General features: G+C 40.1%; 1 protein-coding gene across 25 annotated transcripts in view; it reads right to left on the bottom strand.

Moving 5' to 3' along the window:
- ARPP21 (cAMP regulated phosphoprotein 21) overlaps positions 1–23484 on the bottom strand; it is a 361236-nt gene that overhangs the window by 116943 nt on the left and 220809 nt on the right. For 4 of the 25 annotated variants that reach the window (XM_063157395.1, XM_063157341.1, XM_063157332.1 and 1 more), the window contains exon 1: positions 22622–22824. The exons of 5 other annotated variants lie outside the window; for them this stretch is intronic. The gene's annotated coding sequence lies outside the window, so the exon portion shown is untranslated. Of the gene's footprint in view, positions 1–20808; positions 21083–21993; positions 22017–22111; positions 22356–22621; positions 22828–23484 lie in introns of those variants that run through there. 16 more of the 25 variants (XM_063157311.1, XM_063157385.1, XM_063157284.1 and 13 more) reach the window with 9 other exon arrangements.

Raw genomic sequence — 23484 nt, forward strand, 5'->3', positions numbered from 1 at the left:
AAAATATAGGATAGAGAATAACACCAAATATAAGGACATTTAAACATTCATAAACTTCCAAGGACAGCTGGAAACCAAATATCACAGACCCTTACCGAAATTCCAGTTTCTTATCATAATAGGATAAAACCAAACAGAATTTCTGCACGTGAACTCCAATTATAGCAAGTTAAACAAAATCATTGTAAATGCAATACCCAACTGTCAGTTATAAATGATCCTGCTGCTCCATACAAATTCCTCTTGATTTAAATGGAGGTCATAAGAGAAGGAGGATGGTGGAACACCTGAAGAATAACAGTAATGTTAACACTGAAAATGAATCTATCTTCTTGAACTAAGAAATAATCAAACTCTCTCAAGGCCAGTATCAGATCAGCCTTCCTGGTCCTGCAAGTTACATATGAAGCCTTCATTGTCTGAAAGCTAAAACATTCAAACATTAGAATCAAATCAAACAGGTTAAAGGAAGGATGACTCTGAAAGCAGACTAAAAGGAGTCCCAGCACTAGCAAACAGAGCAAGACTTGCTGTGCTGCCACAGCAGCTTGCAGAGGTTAGCTTCAGCAATCACTGAGAGTTCACTTCTGCTCAGGTCAGGGCTTCAGTAACATTCCTGATACCTACGTGGTGCAGCCCTGGCACAGGAAACGTTAATTGCACAGCAGTACAAAAACCAAGGGCTTGCTAGATTACAAAATGGCGTGACACGAGTCAGCAGAATACAAATGCAATTTAAGTATCCCTTTAGTTGTCTGTAAGCCAAGGAAGTAATATTTCAACCTGTTTTTCTAAAACATTCATCCAAGATAATTTAAAAGACTGTACCGAGATGTGATGTGGCTGTAATGGAACTCACTGTTTAGCCTTCTCATTTCACTGCATAATGTAATTTATTTCTCCTTGTAACAGTTTTCATTAAATAAAGAAGAAGGACTGATTGCTATGCATTTTTCACAGGGATATCAGGGTGGCATTCACGAGCTGGTTTTTATCACCAGTGGACACAGAAAAAAAAATTTCACGCAAAAGGAAAAAAAATAAGAAACATTAATGCTAAATTTCAAAAGACATTTTAAAAACACAGAAGTCAAGATTTTCAAAGTGATTGCTCCCACAGCATACATAATGTGTCATAAGAAATATTCCATATTCTATGTTTTATGCAATTTAGCCTAGTTATTATGGTTGTGGGAACCATAAGCAGCCATCCTGACAATTTCATTCTCAACTGCAATGTTGCACTAAGGGAGTTTTGGTACTTAATTTCCCTGTTTGTTTCGAAAATGAGGAAGGAAATTAAAAGGAGGAAAAAGATACAAGGAAATAGCACAGGAAAAAGGAGGAAGAACATTGTAATTTCTTTGTGTTCTAATTATATAAGTCCGTGGTGAATTTGGTACTTAAAAAGAGCTGAGAGAATGGAGTATTAGGAAAACCAGTGCTTTCACTAATCCACTTTCAACACAGCCTGCAGGCAAATCTGTTATCCCTGGAATGCATTACCCTGCTATCACAGGCAGTGACACCAACACCATTAGATCCCCTTTTTGCACCCCCTGTTACGAGTGCAGCCGGCCAAGAAAAGGAATGTGTCTCTTGGCCATATGAAGGACCTTATACTTCCCATTAACAGCCACCAGATCTTCAATAGCTAGAAGGAAATTCGCCAGTCTACAACAATATGATCTCCCAAAAAAATACCAAGTGGCAGTGGGGTCTGAAGATGGACAAGTCCTGTGCACGGCCAGGAGCTGGGCCAAATGATCCTTGTGGGTCCCTTCTAACTCAGCTTATTCTGTGATTCTGGGAAATTCAGTACAAAGGGAAGAAATGCTCCCTCTTTCTTTATCCCCAGGAGAGAGATAAGAGCTCTGTGGCCTAACCCACCTTCCTAAAACATACAAAACCAATTATCTTATAATTCTTGCAACATTTGCTGCTGTGTGTTATTTTTTCAGCTCGCATGTTTATTACTTCCCCATTCCCATTTCACCTTCTCAAAATAGGCAAAGCCTGAGAAACTACACAACAATTAAACCAGCAGGACTAGACCAACCCTTTTAAATACCACTACAGCCCTGTGTACTAATCATTGTAACTTCCAGCTTTAGAGGTCTTTCTCATAACAAAAGCAAGCAAATCCCCAAAAACTCACCTCTGCCCACACACTTCTTGTTTAAAGAGCATTGTATTTACATATTTAATTTTATCTCCTAACCCTGAGTTTCTCACCCATTTAAAGACAGAGCAATTATTAAAAAGCAAAAAATTCTTGCCACTGGACAAGTCTTTCTTTGCCTGTTTTCTCCAGCAAAAGTACCCAAATACACTATTGCTCCTGAAAATTCAAATTTCAAAGCCACAAGAGGATAAATAGAACTCTGATTTTTTTTAGAAGTGTACTTAAAGAACAAGAAATAGAGAGGGAGTTTACTGCTTTTTCATTTTTTTCCTTAATCTGGCTTTTTTCAATCCTTATCTGAACCATTACCACCTTAAACTCAGACAAATTTTATCCTGCTTCTAGTCTGATGAGATACAGAAGAATAAAAGAATCGGAGACTGTTTACATTTGTATGCGACTGTAGCCAAAGACAGGTGCAAAGGCTGCCAACTGCAATTGCTCACATATTACCTTATGCCTAATGTTAATTTTTTTATTCCACCAAAGGCTAGAATTTGAAAGATTAATGGTCTTCTAAATGGTATTATCTGACAGAACTGCCCAAATTTCAACTGCTAGGTTCAACAAAGGGTCTCCTTTCTTGGAAATCTTCATTCTGGGAAACATTAAGACCTCACTGAATCAAAATACCAAGGCACTGACAGAATTTAAAAAATACTGAGATAAACAAGCAGCCTCCAGCATTCATACTGGTGGCTTGACAACTCAGAATGGAACAATGGGGCAGGACTTGAGTGCCAGCTGAATGAAACCTGCTCCAGTCATCCTACTCTTCCGAAACCACCATCCCCTGAAATATACTCCTTTGACTAATAATAAAACTTCTACTTCTAGAAAAGCAACATGTCCCAAAGTATTTCTACCTAACCAAAAATATTTACAGAATCAAGCTTCATTCACTGCCAGAGGCTTGTCACCAATTTTAAAAAGAATCAAAGGAAGAACAGCTAGAGCAGAAGAAAGTCAATGATGGATTTTTTCAACAATGGCCTTAAAACCAACAGTGAAAGAGAAGCCCAATACTTGTAAATCTTCTGTCTGCTGTGTGCAAATCTGCTCTACACTCCTTCAAGTTGCTGAGAGCAGAAGGTCACAGTGAAAATTTCCATGCGTAATCAGGACTGGCCATCTCGTCTACCCAAAAATCTTACATCTCTCATGTTCTAGTCACAATCAGAGCATGACAAGAATATTACTTTTTTGAAGGCTCTGGCAAACAGATATTTTCATACTTAGCCTAAGAAATGAAGTTTGTTGACATTCCAGTCCATTGCACATGCACATACAGGACACATTAGTTTGCTATTTGTATGGCTGCCTAAAGACAGTCATGATATGGACAACTAAGAGTATTGACAAGAATACTGGGAAGTATTAAAAGCACAAACCAGGAAAGAAAACACAAAGTAAAACAGGCATTTGAAAGGCATTCTTAATCCTGTAACTTTCTGAAAAATCAATGAACTATGTTTAGGTTTATCAATACCATAACAAAGGTATTGATATCCTAATAACTGTATGTGGCAATACTTTCTCATGCACAGTTCGGAAGAATATCACTTACCTTCTTGAAACAATAAAACCCATAAAATACCAAGACATGTCTCACATGCTCTGTTTGGCTGCATGAATGTGGATCTCTGCCTCTATTTCTCAATTTGCCTCCCACCTATGCCTGTTCAGTGTAAAGGATCCTTTTTTCAGTGTGTGGGACTAAGAAGGGAAGACTTGAATCTTGCTGTAAAGTCTAAGCACAACTGCAAAATATAACCCTTATGGATATTTCATAAGGGAGGCTAGAATAAGTATTTTAAAACTATTTGCAACACTTGTTTTCCTCCTCAAGAGGCTTTTCAGCATAAAAAACTTTTGGAGCATGAAGTCAAAGAGCAGGGATAATTAAGACAGTCAGTTCCCCTGTTTTTGGCAAGTACCACCACTAGCACTGTAACAACTAATAGGCTAATCCCTGGAAAATGACAATGCACTTGGCTGTCCAAAGAGCACTGCATGCCATTGGTAAAAAACAAGCTGCTAGAAGACCTCCTCTTGAGGATATTCTTTCCCTTCCATTCATTATCAACATGCCTCACCATTATCCTCTGACCTGCAAAAAATATTTCCCAAGTGTTTAACTTCTAGATAGTCACTTTTTTAAGGATCGCCAAGGGTTCAAATGCAATAGGAGAAACTTGCTTCAATTTCAGGGGAAGTAATTTCCTCGGTATGCGAACATTTAGTATCTTGCAACAATTGATTCAAATATCAGACTGCACCGCCTCCTTGCCACAGCAGAATTATCAGTATTCCAGCTGAAGCTGCGATTGCCAAAGCTAGGGATGCACCCCTCCCACTCCAAGTGCTGTGTGGCTGCGGGCTGTAATTCCACCCATGTATTACACACATTGTTTCAGGGGCCTCGAGATCAGCTTACCTCCTTCTAGTCTGAAAATGCTCTGCCTTCCTCTACTGAAATCAAAGCTCTTCTCATTTCAATACAAACACTTTAGATTTTACATGAGTGACCTGATAAAACTAACCAAAATAAGACAAAGCATTTTAACAACTTTTTTGAATTATCTCAAAGTAAAAATGTCCACATAATTTTCCTTTACGCCTACTTCTTCAGCTTTTATAATCCCTTATGAAAAAGGCTTGTTGGCTTCATATGGCAAATAGATGTATCAGTCCAAGCACATGAACCAGTACAAGAACAAATTTCATAAACTTAGCTGGAATCTCTGGCAATTCACAATAGGGAGGGAAAAAAATTATATAGTAATACAGACCTTGAGGTCTGAAGGGATAATTTAAGTACATTAAATTTATTTCTGTTTCAAGAGACACAACATAAAACTTCTTTCAATGGTCTTTAGTTCTTCTGCCAAGCACTTCTCTGAGCATGTTCCAAACTCAAAATTACCTCCCAGGAGAGTATCTCAGGTTGGAGCTTTCTTCCATTGTTTCTGGGTTTGCTCCTATATTATAGATTATAGATTCCAGATGTGAACTGGGAATGGTAAAAAAAACTTACAACCACCACATTTTTGTTTTTTTTTGTCCTTTAGAAGATTCTATAGGAACTGAAGGGAGTTAATTAGTTTTTCATCTATACAGTCTCAGGGAAGCCTGATCACAAAGATGTACCATAAAACTTACAGATCTCTTTCTCTCCCAAAATGTGGACACTTTTAACTGTCCCAGCTTTGCGAAATCACAGAATGTTTACAACAGAACCTGATGGGACCCTTCTTTTTAAATGAAAAATGGTATTTCAACACTCATTTTTTGGGGGGTTGTTTTTTTCAGTAAACACCTACCAATAATACATGTGTGCAACTTGTGCGTACACATATTTTGTTAAGAAATAGAAATGCTACTAGTTTACTTGGTTAAATTTAACCTAATCATTTTTATGGCTTCCTTTTCTCTGCACTCCATTTTACTACTTGTGACCACAAAGAATGCAAAAATTTAATTGCAGGAAAGTACAGCTAAGCTTACTTGTGTAAACATACTTGTGTATCTATAAAAGAAACCTGAGTATGAGTAAAACAAGGTAAAACAACTTTTATTTTTTCTTAGACTGTAGTGGCATCTATTTTCACATGGTTTTGTGGAAGCTAAGGTCAGCTGAGTATCAGCCTACTGGGGTAAATGGGTAGTGACATCCTCTGAGCACTGACAACACATGTAATTCAACACTTAAACATTCACAGCTGTTTTAACAGATCAGACTGAATTTTTTTTTTTTTTTTTGCAGTGTGAAGTCTCAAAGAAACACTTGTGCTGACTGCTAGTGACACACATTGAAGAGTGTTGGTGCTTCTGACACACTGTATGTATAAATTTACTGAATGCAGGTTTACTTTCAATTGTTCAGACAATGAATATATGTTCTTGTCAGACATTCAGAAATCCAACACAATAGTCTGTAGCTCAATCTATACCATAGTAGGAAAAAATTGTCTTTCAGCTCTTCTGGCTGATGTAAAGGATTTTCTCAGGAATTCTTCCCTCTCAAAGAGCAAAGTAATGGTAAATACATTAATGTATTACTGCTGCCATAGCCTTATTTTACTTAAAAAATCTTTGAAATTCATGCTTCTGGTCAATTTGTTTTTTCAAAATTCAAAATGCATTACACATTTTCCACAACATAAGGAACTACTAAAGATGTGAACAAAGAAACCTGTGTATCCAGAAAGCTGCTCTTGTGCAGAGAGGGAAGACATAACAGGTATAAGGATGCTCCCTGGTTCATAAAGGTATGAGAAATGGGTAATCACATGATATCAAAAGTATCAGAAAATTCAAAGGGACTCAGGAACAGATAAACAGGGCATTACTGAAAACAAGAAAGAGAAAGACTGGCTGGAGCTAGCTGCAGCTAGAAGAAACCAAAAAGTTTCCAGTAGTAAAAGAAAATTTGGAGATCAGAGAAGCACAGTGCTCCGGGGGAACTGGAAAAGAAAAAGGACAACTTAAGTTTCAAATTAAACCATTCTTTTATGCTGAGCACAAAATTGGAAAAAAAAAATTAACACACTTGTCCCAGCCATTCATCCAAGGCTGGTGCCTCCTTGGACAGGCAGGCAAATGGGATGCAAATTCTGGCACAAAGGAGAGTACCTCTTGTACAGGTACTCCTCAAAATGAACCTAGAGCAGTGCTGAGAAAGATTGTAAAAAAGCCTGAAACTTACAGCGTGGAGCAGTTATAGAAAAACCAGTTATAGCAGTTACAGAAAAACCTTAGTAAGGAGAAAGCAAAATTAAATCTCTATCTAAAATTAACTGATTTAAGCAAAAGCTATGTGTGCATGTAAAACTGGTTGTTTCAGTCACAAACTTCAGTGATGTCCAGGCAACACCCAAGAGTGAAACTGTGATGTCATAGTGGAAGCCAGTGGAAGGCTGAAAAGCAAAAGCCAGGACCTCTCACATACACAGGGCCCAGCAAACCAGACAACACCTGGTTTTATGTCACTTCTGTATTCCAGCCTCCTGAAAAACCCTGTCAAGTGAAAAACAATAGCTTCTAATACAAAGTAATAATCTCAAAATAAAAGTTACAAAGTCCACACACAGATGCAGAAGGCAATTAAATTCTTATACATGCCTACACAATCATTACAATATACATTTTCATGACATTCTGAAAAGGCTGTTGCAAAAAATATTTACAGTCCAAAAATAAAACAGATAAATAAAGACTCCAATTTCAATACTGATTATTTTAGAATCACAGCTGTATCAGAAGAGCTAGTTGTTTATAAAGATTGAAGGGAACTTATCACAGAGGATTATTGCTTAATAAAAGGGGGTGACCTATTATACATTCTACACAAAATTTAAAAAAAAGGCACTAGAGAGGGATTCACATGCCTAGAAAAAAAACAGGTCATGTCTACTTCGTAACATTTTCAAAAACTTCCCCCTCAAAATGTTTTGCCTATTGAACTTTCACCTGCAAAATAAAAAGCTGCCTTTTCACCTGCAAAATAAAAAGCTACATAGGTGACAGATGTTTGCAATGCTTAAATCCGGTGGTTTTGGATGTGCTCTAATTACTTGCACTTATCATCAGGTCTAAACAATGGTGGGTATTGTTTTTCTGTTTTTTTTTTTTTTTTTTTTAAATCTATCCTGGCTAGAACCAACCCTAAATATATAATAAATATTAACACATGTTTCTAGACTTGAAATATGAAATCAATCAGTTGAAAGAAATAAAGAAATCTCTTAATTCTTTCAAATTCTGTCTCTTAAATTTTCACATGGTTGAGACTTTATTTTTCAAATTATCTTTATTTACACCTGTTTAAATTCTTCAACATTATCACCTGCTGAAAGAGAAACATGCTATCACATTATTTGTCTGGAAGAAGAAAGAACCAGTAAGTAAAGTCTGTAATATCCAACAGTGACAGCAGAGGGTAACTGCAGCCAAAGGAAAGCAAGGGTCTTCAAATTTGCTAAAGATTCCAGGGCTGCACACAAAGAACTGTGACTTAGCTAACTTATGAAGGTGTCATGACTTGATTGTGTATGCCAATATAAGCCCAACAGAGGCAAAGTGAATATTCCTACTGCATCTCTTTACAATAAAAGGCTCTAAAATGCCATCATCTCTAATTAATGGGGGGGGGGGGGGGGAAAAGATCCAAGGGAAAGTAAGTACAAAAAGTCAGTATTTCCTTCCAGGTGAGGACACTGAGTAATGCAGAGGCTAAATAAATAATGAAGTTGGTCAAAATAAGAGCCAGATGGGCAACCAGCACCCCCTTTCCCAGATACATGGCCATCATACTCCAGCACTTTGCATTCTCCACTGCTCCCTTTGTAGCAGACGCTACTGTGGCAGGCAGTGAATGCTTGTGCATGAAAATGAGCCACCAGCAAAACTGAAGGGTATTTTAAAAAATGATTTTGCCTTTATACATGAAGAAGCAGGGCACGTAATAAGAAACCTTGGGCATCAGCATTTTTAACAAGAGTCATAACAACCAGGAAAAACTTTCTATGCTTCTTTCATATTGACCTCCTGAAGCATTTTAGAATTGGAATGCAGCCTCTAGAGGAAAGTGTTTCAGGAACTACTAATACAAGACAGTAGGTAGGAAAGTGAAAGAGCAATGAAAGACAAATGCTTTTATTTATGCAAAACTCTGCCTATAGGATCCATTTTGTTATAAGTCTAACTAGACTGAGACAGCACTTACAAGCCTTTTATAATGATGGCTCAGACTCACTACCTCCTTAAGAGAAATGAATTAAGAAATAAGCAGCATGCAAGCCTGCATCATAAAACTGGCCATAAAGATGGGGAAAACCAGGTAACCACACCAGCATCTAAACAGTAAACTGATGGCGTTTTAGTTTTTTACAGCAAATGCAGTATTGAAAGTGGACTGCTATTTTTCACGTTTCTTCTACTAGCCTGATTAGCAGCAGCTACATGCCTGAAACCATCTCTTCATGGCTCCTCACAAGCAGGGGTAATTCCCTGGGGTACCTTGAGGACCTCAGCCACAGCCCCACTGTGTTATGGGGTATCAGTGGGGACATTATGGGATATCAGTGGGGACATAATGGGGTTTCAATGCAAGCTGAACATGGCAATCAGGAAGGGCAAGCAGTTCAATTTCCCCCCAAGCCTGCTTTCCTTACCCAACTTAGAATTCACTCCAGGTGCTTTCCAAAGCCTTGCTGGGACTACTCATTTATAACGTGGGTTTTATCTTCACTGCCTAACACATATACAGCTGCCAGCACACTGTACAGACATATTTTGGGTCAGCACAGTTAAAGGTTGGACAGCTTAGTTTTCATTGAGCACTGCAAATGGTGACAAAAGTGTATCTTTTGTTTAAAAACAGTTCCTTTTTGTACTGTTTTCTTCCTCTATTCACTTCCCAAATTCATCTTCCTTACAAAGTTTCACAGTGATGAGAAATGGCAAGCTGCCTATTCTCCTTCCAGAGGGACATTCATGCTTTCTAAAGCTGAACGTGAGGAAGGGAAATTCAGTGCTGGATTGCTGGACTAAGTTTGGAAGATTGGAAGAAAACAAAGCAAAAACAAAAATAAACTCAAAAAACCCCAAAAAACCCCCAACCAAACAAAAAAAAAACAAAAAAAAAAACAAAAAAACAAAAAAACCAAAACCACCAAACTCTTGAACAAAGGGAATTTTCATTGTTCTCACATCTTTCTCCAACTTACTGTCTCATGGCAGACCACTCTCCTCTTGGAAAAGCTTCATGCTTCTCACTCACAACCCCCCCCATATATCTGCTTTTACTACTGGAAAATGTATTTTTGGAGAAAGCTGCTGGGTTTTCTGATGACATTATTATGCTATAGAACTTGTCAACTTATATTATCTGTAGCACTTGAATTTGTAGCTATTCCCACTATTAGAAAGGCCTCTTTTAATGACATAAAGATTATTAAAAGCCTTCAGTGAAAAAGAATAACCTTAAATTATCCAAATAACCTCAGAAAGACATTTGGAAGTACTGAAAATCTGCCCCTTCCTGAAATAAAACCCAACAAAACCCCACCAAACACGTCATAGTATTTCACTGACACTACCACAAAATACTTCAAAAGGCAGCAGTCCCGTTTCTCCACTTGGAACTCAGTGAACACATCCTCTCTTGGCAGACCAATTTATAAAAGGGTCTCCTTTTGCTTCTTGAAATAAACAGGCATTTTATGACCACCACACCCATCACCTACAGCCAGCCCATGCAGGGCTGAGAGGAACAGGTCTCCACTGGCCCCTGATCCCTCCCAGCCCATTTCCACATGCACACACTTCACAGCCAGGCATCAGCAGCAGCCCAGTGTCATCCTCCTCATCTTAAGCTTGAGAATTTTTTTGTTGGTTTTTCCCATTTCTTGCTTTTACAGAAATGCCAGGAAAAAAATAAGTTTTCAGCAATAAAGTTTTTCTTCATTGACACTAGTGAGCACAAGAGTGGGGGTGGTCAAGACTGCATCTTGCATCTGCAGTCATTCTACTGGGCTAAAGGACAAACTTTAAACACAATTAACATTACTTTTCTAGCACCTTTCCATACCATGTATCAGGAGTTCACCCACTTCAATGTCTGACTTTAGCAGAAAGATGAAAAAAAATGTTATGCCTCTCTGTCTTCCAAATCCAATCCTGTTGTTTCCTATCCACTGCACTGGAAGGGCAGTTGAGCAGCCGACTGATAATGCAGTCATTTGGGGAAAATTCCAACTTAGTTTGCTCAGTAATACAAATGCTAAATCTTGAACTTTTGAGCCCACAAAATATGGAGATGCACATTTTGGAAGAATTTTCTGCCATACCTGCTTCCTGCTACAGAAACAGGTTCCTGCTGCATATTTGACTGAGTTGCATCAATAGGGTTATATGGGCTAATATTTTCATGCATTTATTTACAAGGATTAAGATTATAGAATCAAGTCAATAAAAACAAGAGTCAGTCAAATTAAACCTAGGCTATGTGAAAAAAAGAAGTCCCTCTCACTGCATTCCAAGTCTGTGGTACTACAGCCATTTTCACTCACGCTTTTAAAAATCACAAATCATCTCCTTGGCAAACAACTGAATTCAAGAATTAAATTACCACCAAGGACACTGAGAAAAGCATTATTTGTGGAATAAACAGCTTATTAACATGACATCCCTCTAAAAAAGTAGAATGACTCCACACAACAGAATTTTGTGCTTGAAAGCTAAGAAATTTCTTCAACTCATGCTACTTGAGAGATAACCGAGTTGACTGACCACCAGTCTGGAAATTAACCCATTAAAAGAAACAAAAAATCAGTTCATAACTACTATGCCTCATCTGTTCAGACTGCTGCCATAATTTCTTTATTAGGTTTCATTTCAGAATGTTACTTGCATAATAAACTGACAGAGTACAGTGAACAATTAGTGATCTAGGCACTAATGGCAATCAGATTACTGAAAAACAAATAACTGAATTGAATCTGTAATTGGCAGCTGAATACAGGCAACTCTCCTGCTATATCTCAGCAGCAAAAAAAAAAAAAAGGAACAAAATATAGGAGAAAATACATTTCAGCTTTCAGATGATGGCAGCAAACCATGTTCCTTCAAACACAAGAGTGAGACATTTCCACCAGCAGTTCCTTTACTTCTGTCTTTAGGAGGAGCTACTATATATGCATTTCACAAAAATATATATGGATCATGTATTTAGTATAGGTCCTCAAATGTGGACAGCTAGCTGCCTCAGTTGGTAACAATCTCTACAATCAATCAGTTTCCTCCAGTTTTGACCAGGATCTGTGGCCATGACATCATAATACTCAGAGGTACAAGAAGAATATATAGTGTTCAGCTTTTGATGCAGTTTCCAAGCTTATTCAACAATTGTACAGACATGAAATACAAAATTCACCATACATAAGAACTCTGGTAATTTTCCCCTTCTTACATTGTACAACCCAGTAACACAGCAAACTGCATCCAACATACTGTTTTAGGTGCTATGGTGCTCACAACATAGACAGAAGTCCATCTGAAAGGTCAGAGAGCCAACACATAAGTCTTTGACAACAAAAAACACTGTTAAAGGTATTTACTCTGAGTCATTCCCATTACACTTTATTTTCTAGGCAACAGAGAACAAAATTATTGAAAATAATGCTAATCCCAGAAAACCAAAATAATCTAAATAAATAGATAGAGAGTACAGAACACAACATTTTCCAGGAGCATCAAATACACACACAATTCTATGGAGCTTACTGAATTTGGATGGAGGCCCCAAAGGGACCCAGATATACCAAGAGGAGTTCCATATATGAAGTTCAAAAGCACAGGGTCTTCTGGCTTTCACCATAAAAATTTTGTTTCACAAATGCAATCAGACCTGGTGGCATCTCTCCTTAAGAGATACCAGAACAAAACCCAAGAGATTTGGGAACTGGGAAATCCTGAATAATAATAGTATGTTTTATATAACATGCATATCTATAAACTAAATGTTAAAAAATCTACCAAGAAAGGTTGTTTTAAAAATTGCAGTACTCTATGACTATTAAATCAAAGGTTTCAACTCATTCAAACAGGGGCAAATACCTGACATAGAAGAAGGCAAGTAAAAAAAAAAAGCTGTGAAAATGTGAACAAATGATGAAAACCCAAGAAAAGCCAGAAGGGTCAGTTTAACAAAGTAAAGTTTGCATAAGGGGCACAATTTAGAAAAAAAGCAAAGGCTCAGGATGAAGAATGGCCAGAGAGTATATGGAGCAGAATAGAGACAACTGATGAAAGTGTCAAAACAGCCAAAAAATGAGGCAGAGACATCCATGCCAGTGACTGCTTGAAATTCAGTGTCAAGAAGCAGAACAAGAGAAGAGCTTATATTGGGACTGGGGTGAATTCCTCCAATATTTCTCTTACTGCACTTCCAGCAAGCTTCAAATCAGGGCTATGGACCAATTTTTAGGAAAATCCCTTTTTTGTGTTACACCTAGGGACATAGTAAGTCTCCTAACTTCAGTATGCTTTACTTCACACATTCAGCTTTGACAAAATAATATAACATTAGCTACCCTCCATATTTTGTATTTTCTCTGCTGAGGTGGCAAACCTACTTGAAATTATCTGTGTTTTTTGGATTTTATAATACAATAGTATGTCAAGTTACTGGTCCCAAAATAAACCATGTTAGGTCAGGAACAGAGCCCCCGAATTCCTTTTATTAAAATCATCTGTCTGGCAGTGAATAGACATTGAAATTGCTCGTACATGCAGCTGATGTTCCGAGGACCACTGGTATGTTACATCATATGCCAGCCTCATTCCAACTACTGAGTATGGGTAAAAAAATGACAGATTCCAGGAGAATATTCAACTATGCACCAGAAATACGAGGGTCACTTACGCTCCTCTTTTGTTACGATCTCAGTCAATGCAAACCGAGCAAACATATTTCCATGCCATGGAATTTTCTCGTAATATACCACTAAATTGCTCAGTCTGCTGTCATTTTATAGGCAAGCCAAAGACTCAGGGCTCACTGGAATTGCTCTCAAAGTCCTGAAATAATTAGAACTGATTTCATTTTTCCACATATTGAAGTTGTGCCGTTTAATCAATAAAAAAGTTTCGTTATGAAGCATCGATATTTTACTGTCACATTTTCTGACATGCTCTTCTCCTGATGCAGTTTTATTACAGATGGCTTTGACGTGCCTGACAACATTAATAAAGACACAAGTGTATGTCATCAAACAAATACAAACAGGAACAGGCGCCAAAAAAAAAATCTACATTTCAGCACTCACTGCCTGGACATTGAACATAATTGTAGCACAGAAAATAGTTAGCAGCAGTTCTTTGAACACACAGCTCTCCAAGAAAAGATTTGTAGAGGAAAAATTGTAATTAGCCTTCGTGAGTACGAATGATGTTCTGTGGTCTACTTCCTGGGGAAAAAAAAAAAAAAAACAACAAAAAAAACCAAACCAAACCCTGAGGAGTAACAAACACATCAAAGAAATCCGTGGGCTTTGAGAGAGGTAGGTGCCTGCCGCATCTTCCTCCCGCATTGCGGAAACCAAAGCGACAACGAGCGAGTGGACAGGGTGGCTGTGGAACCACAGACCATCCCCACAGGGCTACCGGCAGCACAACCACAGGCAGCTGAGGTGCTGCACTGAGATTTGTGTCTCAATCTGCTCTTTCCTACCAACCCTTCCCCATCATCAGAAAGCCCTCTATGGAAAGGTGGGGATTTATGAAGTCACAGGGCACATTACACTATTCCAGCAAATACCTGACTAACTTATGAGGTACTGCCATGCCAAGAGAAGAGGTACCAAGGATAGAAACCAATTTATTTTCTGAGAAGAACTGGCTATGTACCACAGAACCCAGGATCCTGCTTGTCTCCCCAAGACTCACCCACCAGTTTCTTTCACTGACATTAAGCCAAGCTAAGAAGTCCCATTTTAGCCCACACTGTCACAGAGCTGCCCTCAGACCTTGGCAACAATTTTGTTATCTTCCTTTCTCTCCTGCCAGATAGGTGGCAGAGACGAGCAATTCTGAAACAGCAAAAATCAGAAGATGTAGATCATTTACAGCCCCTGTAACCTCAGATTTAGTGAGATTAGGTGTGATTGCAGAGGAGTAGTCATTTTGTCCTGATCCTCTACACAAAGATGCACATCACAATGCATGCATAAGGAGTTTTATTTTTTTTTTAATCAGAAAACAAATGATACTGAAAAGAAGCTACAAATCTATGTATTTTCTCTGCATTATCCAAAATTACAGTTACTTAATCTTCAGGGAATCTGTCCTCAAAGTTCTATTTCCCTTTGCTGTCCTCCTACTTCTCATGCCCCTTAACCTGACTTCACATCACAAGCACACTACTAGGGCTAATCCTCCACTACGCCCTCACCCCACCACTCCCTTATCTCAGCCACTGATTTTGAGAGGGTTACTTTAAGAAGCAGGTCATTCAAGGACTTCTTTCAAATGCAGTCTTTTTCAACAGTACACAGATTAAACAAAAGTTGCATTATCCCTCAGTAATAATTCATCGTCTTCCGTATCTAACGGGATTCTTATGCTGCTTGCCATAGCTCTCAGTCCATTTTGCTGCTCTGTTGCAGAACAGACTGCTACACTGTAGTGGAAAAGTGTACTGAGACACACAAACCTAGTAAATACATTATGATTTTCAACTTAAGCTTATTTTTGATGAATCAGTTTCCCCAAAAACCATACCTGGATCAAACATAGTTTCATTGGCATTTCCAGATGCTCACAGTACCATGCATTTTGAAATACGGCACTTTAGGATGCCCTAAGTCACTCATTAGGCTTTCCTTACAGATCAATGGTCAGAATTTCCCTTGTTTTTTATACTTTGTAGAAGAAAGCTCTGAATTTTTCCTAAAGGAACAAAACCTGAAAGCATGAAAGTCAGACTTTCTCACTTCGGATTTCATGGTTTATAAAGTACACAAATTATAAAGCTATCAGACATTTCCCGGGCTTACATTAAAATCTGTAGTGAACCTTTAGAGTGGACCAATTTATTTGATGTGTTTCCCTCAAAGCTTTTATGACACCATAAACATTTCTGACTCCATGACAAATACTTTACAATGTATTAAGCAGCATCATTTAAACTGTCCTAAATGTTTTGCCAACGGCAAAGTATCTGAAAACAGAATAGTGACTTGAAAATGGAAAAACCTCAAGGTATAGTTTGTACCACCACAATTTATGATTTACTTTCAGGAACGTCAAGTAAAGTTCAATGGCACAAACAGCCAAAAAGCACAAAGTAGGCATCTTCTTCAGAAGACCATCATGCTGTACCTATTTCACATGAGAGTATCAACACCACTGAAGTTTGCTCCCCAGCAAAACCTCTCATTGAATCAAATATATAGTTGAACATTCCATACTAATTAATAATAATTTAATTGTATTGCTAAAATGCTTCTAATCACTGCAGTTTATCTTCATTGGCTTCAATCTACTGAGAAGCCTTGCCATCCCTCTTTACACAGGAACAAATTGTGATAACTCTCTTCACAAGAAAAAAGCATTACACCACGAGAAGCTCTGCAGGTCACCAAACCCAAGATGCATGCACTCCCTGTGAGGAAAAGCAGCACATTCTGATTGGTATTTAATTATGAAAACTTACAAAGTATTTTCTGTATTGAAAGCACAGGAAGACTACAACTCATGAGGCAATAAAAACACAAATACTGCAACAGGATTCATTACTCACGAAATTATTAGCTGTTCAGGCATGCTTTTGATGACAGAGTTCAAATCCTAGAACATAAAACTGGATCTGATGATTTTATGAATCCAGTAAAAATTATTGCTGCATGGCTGTAAAAATTGGGATAAACAGAAGCTTGAAAGGAGGTGATTTGTATATATTTGCTTTTTATGTTTTAGCAGAGATTGCTAAATTTTGGGAAATCAAAAAACGGGGCATTTAATTGTGGGGGAGGGAGGGTGGGAGTATTTGCAGGGGTTTTTCTTAATTGCTATTTTTTTGTCACACCATTCTGCCAACCATTTAAGTTTTCCTTTGACTTGAAGGCATCCAATTTTGGAAAAAGGCAGTTTTATCAGTTGGAAGTTGTTACCAAGCTTCTAGAATTTTAACACAAGTGCTGTATAAACAGCTCATAAATAAATTATAGTATTGTCCAAGACTAAATTATGAATATGGCAGAAAGCATTCAATTACAAAAACACTTTTATAGGACTTTGCTTTCTCATGGTACTACTCTTCGTAATCTGTGACTCTTGGCCTTAAAAGATCAAGATCAGACATCTGACCTGATCCCTAAGTGTCCCAATTTCCCTGTGAACATTTTCTTTCACTTATAAAAATGCACTTCTCACCTTACATACTTCAGCATATGCTATGCGAATGTCTGTCCTAAAAACATCCTTACATGGTTACTGCCTCCACACACTGCCAGTAACTAGAAAGTACTCTAAACTCCTGCTTCACAGAGTCATTGGATATCCAAATCACAAATTTCAAATTCCCAGCTGTCACTGCCTAACTATGGCACCTGCATTTCAGCTTAGTCATGATATACGACATGATCGCTCTCTCGCGCTTCACATCCTCCCTCAGCACTAACCCAGCCACCTACTCAGTGCTTCCATCGACCACGTTTACCACAGCTGCAATTAGCTCATGTAAACAGTCGTCGTGAGCCCACTCTTGTAAAAAGCAATTGCACTCACTTCTTGTTTATGTATTTCTCTCTGTGTTTGGTCTTCTTTTTCCTCTCGCTAACAGGGAATTTACGTGTAATAGCCAGAGAAAAAAAGGACAAAAAAACTGACGTATCATTTTCATATAACAGCTCATTACCTGTTCTGGACTCTAGAATGATCAAACACAGATTAAAGATCCCACCATGTGACTAAAAAATTTGAATGAAAGGAGACCTCTTCCACAACAACTTTTTCCAAGGAACCAAAAAGAAGTGTACTGGTGGTGCATTACCTGAAAGCCTGGAAACTACAATAGTGAAAAAGGAAAAAGTAGTAAATGCCAGCTACTTTTTTTACTACCAGGTGGAAGAGGGCGGCTGTGGCAGGACATTAAGGAAGTGTTTGCTTGTGGCATTTTCCTGAAAGGTGACAGAGAGCTCCAGTGCTCCTCCCCTGGCATCAATCCAATTCCTAACTTTGGACTGTCTATGTCACACATTAAGCGTTAATGCAGATTATTTATGTGCTCTCATAAACTAAGGTAAGCTAAGGAATCTCAATTTACCCAATCATACAGCTTGCCTACTATAAAACCAACATATGAGAAAACATGAAGCCTGAAACTAGAGTAACTTCAAACATCTAAGCAGCTCTGAAGTCCTCCAACTAAGCAGTCTGCACCTTCAGCGACGAATGAGGAATTGGCTAGAATCCATCATAGATGTTATTTACTAAAAAAAATTAGTTTTGATTAAAACGGAAAGTATTGTAGTTTTATGGTGTATTGTCTTTTTCATTTCTCTAATAAGGTGTGTGTCTGGATGTGTGAGAACACCAGCATACTCATGCAAGCCATAGTGGCTGTTCCTCTGATTTGGGTTTTAGCCTCCTTCTTAAGAAAAATACATTCTGTCCACGAACAACAAGCAGTATGTCTACACGAATTTATAGGCAGGTTAAATTTATTTTTTAAAAAAACAAACAACCAAACCAGAAATGAGTCATTATTTGCACTTGTTCTGAAGTTTCTTCCTTGTTTAGAAGGGCTTACCATTAAATTACTATGTAAAAATAAAGTACTTTGATAGTTACAAACAAACATGTAAACTTATTTACATCTACATGTTTTTGAAAATCAGTATTTCATGTATCAAGTAGAAAAATAAGAAAACTAAACAAACACCAGCAATTAATCAGGGAAACTTACAATCCAGGGGTGACCCAGTTACAAGCCTGGAGACCAGAACAGGTCTCACTTGATGACTGTCAAAACCTAGATGCATGACCTCACATGGTTTGCATAATTTATCTGCAATTCAATTTACCCAACTCGAATTAGGGAAAATCTAACTTACCTGGAGTGCAGTTTGTCATCAAAATAGAATGTATCCTAGAAATGCATGATACCACACAGATATTCATACACAGTATTTTAAATCTTCAGAACCGAGTGCTCTCCATTGGAACGCACAGAGACTTTGCCATGTATTACTTGTTTGATGAATGTTTCAATCTTCTAGAAGAAAAAGGGACCCATTTGCTTGACTTACTACCTGCTAAGAACATTAATACAGAACTTCAAATCTAATAAATGAATAAGCAGGGGACAAATGGATTTTGCAAGTTTATTGCATGGTAGTTACATTACTTCTCAACTGGCCAATCTGTAAAGATATTTTTGAAAAGAGATTACTTAACATCAATAGCATTTCCTTTAAATAATCATGGAGCTTACACACATGTATCTTTGAAACTTATCAAGGAAATTAGGCTGGGAGCACTCACAGGACCAAGCCGCTCATTCGTGAGTAGTCCCTATAAACAAGGATTTGCCAGTCTGCCAAAATAATTTTCCTACTCTGAAATTAATGCCAACAAAATTGGTAATACTGTTCAATACAAGCTACAGATTTTGTATGTTATAAGCAGAGAAGTGTTATCATCAGCTGGTGCAAGTCTACACTGTTCTTAAGACCAAAGAAACTACATCAATTTTCAGCTGCTGAAAATTTGTCCGGGTGTCTGTCTTTAGCACTGATTAAACCATGGAGCCAATTTTAAAGCTCCCACTGACTGCAGCGAGACCAATGCCTACAGGACACAAGACAGACCGTAAGTAAGCCATCCTAGAATTAGTACACTTTTCCTCCCCCTATTCATTCCAAGTTACTTATTCAAAATCATAACCTGTGAGGAAGTCAAGAACACAGCAGATTTTAAAACTTCTCAGGTTTCTTTTATGTACTCTCTGAAATTCTGTTTAATAACAGTGATTTATCAGGCCAAGTCTAGTTACTGTAATCATGCAAATAACTCCAGTAAAGCCCACAGGAAAAGCAGCACCATCAGGAAAACGATTTGGCCCACAGTTTTCCTCCAACAGAATGAAGTTTCAAAGTTACTTTTGCACTTTCTTCCTGTCTGAGAACTATAATTACACCTGTATTAAAAATCTCTTTGCATTTCCTCTATCACCGTTATGTAATTTTTCCTTCATGGGTACGATGTGGTGCAACACTCGTCTGAGCAATCCTCTCTTGCACACTTAGCCCAGGGGCAGTCAAAATTACTAGCACATAGCAAAAACAAATAATTGCTTGGAAAAAGGATTTTGCAGGAGGGGTACTCAGCTGTTTCTTAGACCACCATCCTGTAAAACTGCAGACAACAGAAAGAAAATACAGTTGTTTTACAGAAGACATCTTTAATCGAGGCGAGTTTCTCTACATGATTCTAAGTGAGTGGATTCTTTCAAATAGCTGATAAACACATTTCTGACTACAAGTACACAGAACATAACAGGGCAGTTTTCAAAGGTATCTCTCCATGGTTCTCGCCAAGTGGTATACACTGTATTTATCTATAGGTATTTTCCTTTACACTTCACAAGAGATTTACAGCCGCTTGCATTCTGTGAGCATTGCATGCAACAATGATTTTTAATATCAACTGAATTAAGTTTCAACTGCAAGGAATAAAAACTCAAAACTCCCACTTTAGGAGGCTACCAATAAGCATGTAAATAGAGCTAATCATTCAAACTGGTTATCACAAGAAAAAAATTAAATATTCAAGATGTTCCTCAGTGCTACTCCACTGTAAGATGCTTCACTATTAAAAAATAAATAAAATGGAATATTCTTCAACTTAAGCTTGCCCACATAGAATAAGAGCAATACCACAAAATAATCTATCCAGTTTGCTCCATGCAACTTTTTAAAAGAACTTAAAAAAAAAAAAAAGCATCCCAGACACCACAAAACTCTTCAGCTTAAAATGAGCTAATCAATCCCCTTTCTGCACAGCTGCATTTTCTTTCATTAATGTAATAGAAATATTTGAGGGATTTCCGTTTTTACCTTTGCATTTTTCCTTTTCCAGTATCCATAACCAATCATCGCTCTGCTCTTCCATTATGCTTCGTATATTGCAGAGTGAGAAGCATCTTCATTAAATAGTATTAAAAATAGAACACACCCGATCTCCCCACCGGAGCATGCTCTGACAGTGCTGATACCACAGCTCTCAAGGTAACCATGCCCAGCTGGGAGCTGAGAGGCAAAGTCAGTGCGAGATTAGCAATTTGCAAGCCCAATTGTGCACACAAACTTGCCTCGATCCGTGACGAAGACTGCTAAAACAAAATCAGCGTGCAGTTAAATTATGCGACTGAAAAAGTTGCAGATCAGTTTACAGCGCGGTTTTGGTTCGGTTGTTTTTGTTTTTGTGTTTTTTTTTACCCCCTCCCCATCACCCTCAGCCTCAATTGCTTTGTACTTGCCTAAAATGTGCATATGCCATTTAGAAGAACGCGCACCGGGCATGCATCTGGCTCAGCATTGCAATGGCAGAGAAGTCAAACAGGTGATGCACAGACACTCGTGTGGCTCTCTAATGCTTTTGTTTCCCCCTCCCGGCACATTTACAGCGATGTCACACGGCGGCGGGATGAGTTTTAAGCAAAACCGCACACACCTGGAAGCGCAGAGACACACCTAGCACGTAAAAATGCACCCGGAACCCGAGCGGTTTGCCCCCGCCGGCTGACGCGGTGAATGAAGGCAAAATAAATAACAGCAATTAAACAAGGCTGCGCAATGGCTGCGCTAGATGGGCACGTCGGGGTTAGATTTACAAGCGATATCGTTCGAGACAAGTAGGCAGAACACACCAAACGGAGTAACGCGAACTGCTTTTTGTGAAAACGGGACACCCAACAATACGGCCCTAACACCTGGACCGTGATCCTCCTCCACCGCATGCAAAAAGAGATGCCCAGGAAGCATCAAGTATATCTGTTGCCCTCACATCGCCACCCTTAAGAACAATGCCAGTCCAAGCAGCCCAAGCTTGCCCTCCAGCAAACACGGCTTTGAAAGCGGATGCCGCGATGCCGCTCACAAACCAGCGAGTAAAAGTTGAGATTTTCCTAAAGAGTTTGATCCATTTCAGCTACAATGACGGCCAGGAGGAGGGCGATCTCCCCCCGCAGACCCCCCTCTCCCTGGCGCTCGCTGCCCCAGCCCGGCTCCCGGCCACCTCACCTCCGCGCCCGACCCCGACCCGCCTGCGCTCCCGCCGGCAGCGCCTCTGGCGAGCGGCGCCGGCCGCCCCAAACTTTGGGAAGCCGCCGCCCTCCGCGCCGAGCCCTTCCCGCCCTACCTGGCCGTCAGCACCGCCACGCTGCCGCTCCGCAGTCCCGTGCGAGGCGCCGGCTCCAGCACCGAGAGCATCCTGCCCCGCCGCACTACGAGCGACACCCTTTTTTCCTTTTCTCTTCCCTCCCCCTCTAGTAAATACCACATCTTAGAGCCGGAATCCTGCAGCCGCTATTAATAATTGCCCATCGCACGCAATAAAGGCAAGCCCCGGTTCCATACACAGCTCCTGTTTCCCTCTCTCTCCACTCCACATGCTCCAGCCGCCCTGACCTCAAAAATTAAAAGATCACGGGGAGGGGTGGCAGGGGGGGTGGCGGGGGGATGGGGCGAATGACTCCAACGAAATGACAGAAAACACATGCTGGAAGAAAAAAAATAGACAAGAAAAAAATCGCGACAACAAAGAACATCACGCCACACAAATGTCGACAGATTCTGCTTTGGCTTCCTTGGGTTTTGTTTTTGGATTTTTTCGTTCCTTTTTTCTTTTTTTTTTTTTTTTTTTTTTTACCTTGCCTGCAAACGGGATCTGCCCCCAGCGTCTTGGCGGCTCGGGCTATTTTTGTTTGTTTGGTATTTTTGGTTGGCCGGTTTGTTTATTTTGCTGCGGATACGCTGCTGTTACAGTACAGTGACTGTCTTCCTGAAAGACATGGTCTCTTCCTCCGCCTCCGCCGCGGGAGGAGATCCGCCGCCGCCGCGCCGCGCTGCTGCCCGGGCGCGGTGGCCGCGGCGGCACCGCCCGACCCGCCGGCCGCCTCCTCTGCTGTCCCGGCCCGCTCCGCCCGTCCGCTCCCGGCGCCCGCCTGGCTCCCCTTCCGGCTCGCTCCTCTCTCCCTGTCCTCCGTCCTTTATCTGCCGCGCTCCCGGGCTCTACTGTCTGTCTGCGAGTCTCTCCCTCTGCCTTTCTCTCTCTCCCCGCCCACGCAGCGTGGTGCGCCCCGGACCGCAGGCAGCGCCGCGCTCCGGCTCCGCCGCTCGCCGGCTCCGCGCTCGCTGCGCTCAGCGCCGCTGCCCCGGCTGCCGCACGGCACCCGCCGGCCCCGGCGCCATTGCGCTGCCCGCCCTCAGCCCACCACACCCAGCCCCGCGCACGGCCCGAGATGCCCGCCCGGGCCGCTGGCTGTCTGTCTGTCTGTGGGGCGGCTCTGTCTGTCTGTCTGTCCGCCCGCCCGCACGGCTGCGGCCTCCCGCACGCCGTCCCCTCCAGTCACATTGTTCCCCCCCCCTTCCCTCAAGCCCTCCCCCGTCAGCCCATCCTCAGCCAGGAGCACAGAGACAAAGCACCCGAGCGGGGCTAATAAGGAGAGAGCTCGTTAATCCCCTCCGATTCCTTGTTATTTGCTCCCACCCACTCCCTGTCGCCCCCGACAC

Source organism: Melospiza melodia, chromosome 1 (genome assembly GCF_035770615.1).
Source record: "Melospiza melodia melodia isolate bMelMel2 chromosome 1, bMelMel2.pri, whole genome shotgun sequence".
In the NCBI taxonomy this organism is placed as follows: Eukaryota; Metazoa; Chordata; class Aves; order Passeriformes; family Passerellidae; genus Melospiza; species Melospiza melodia.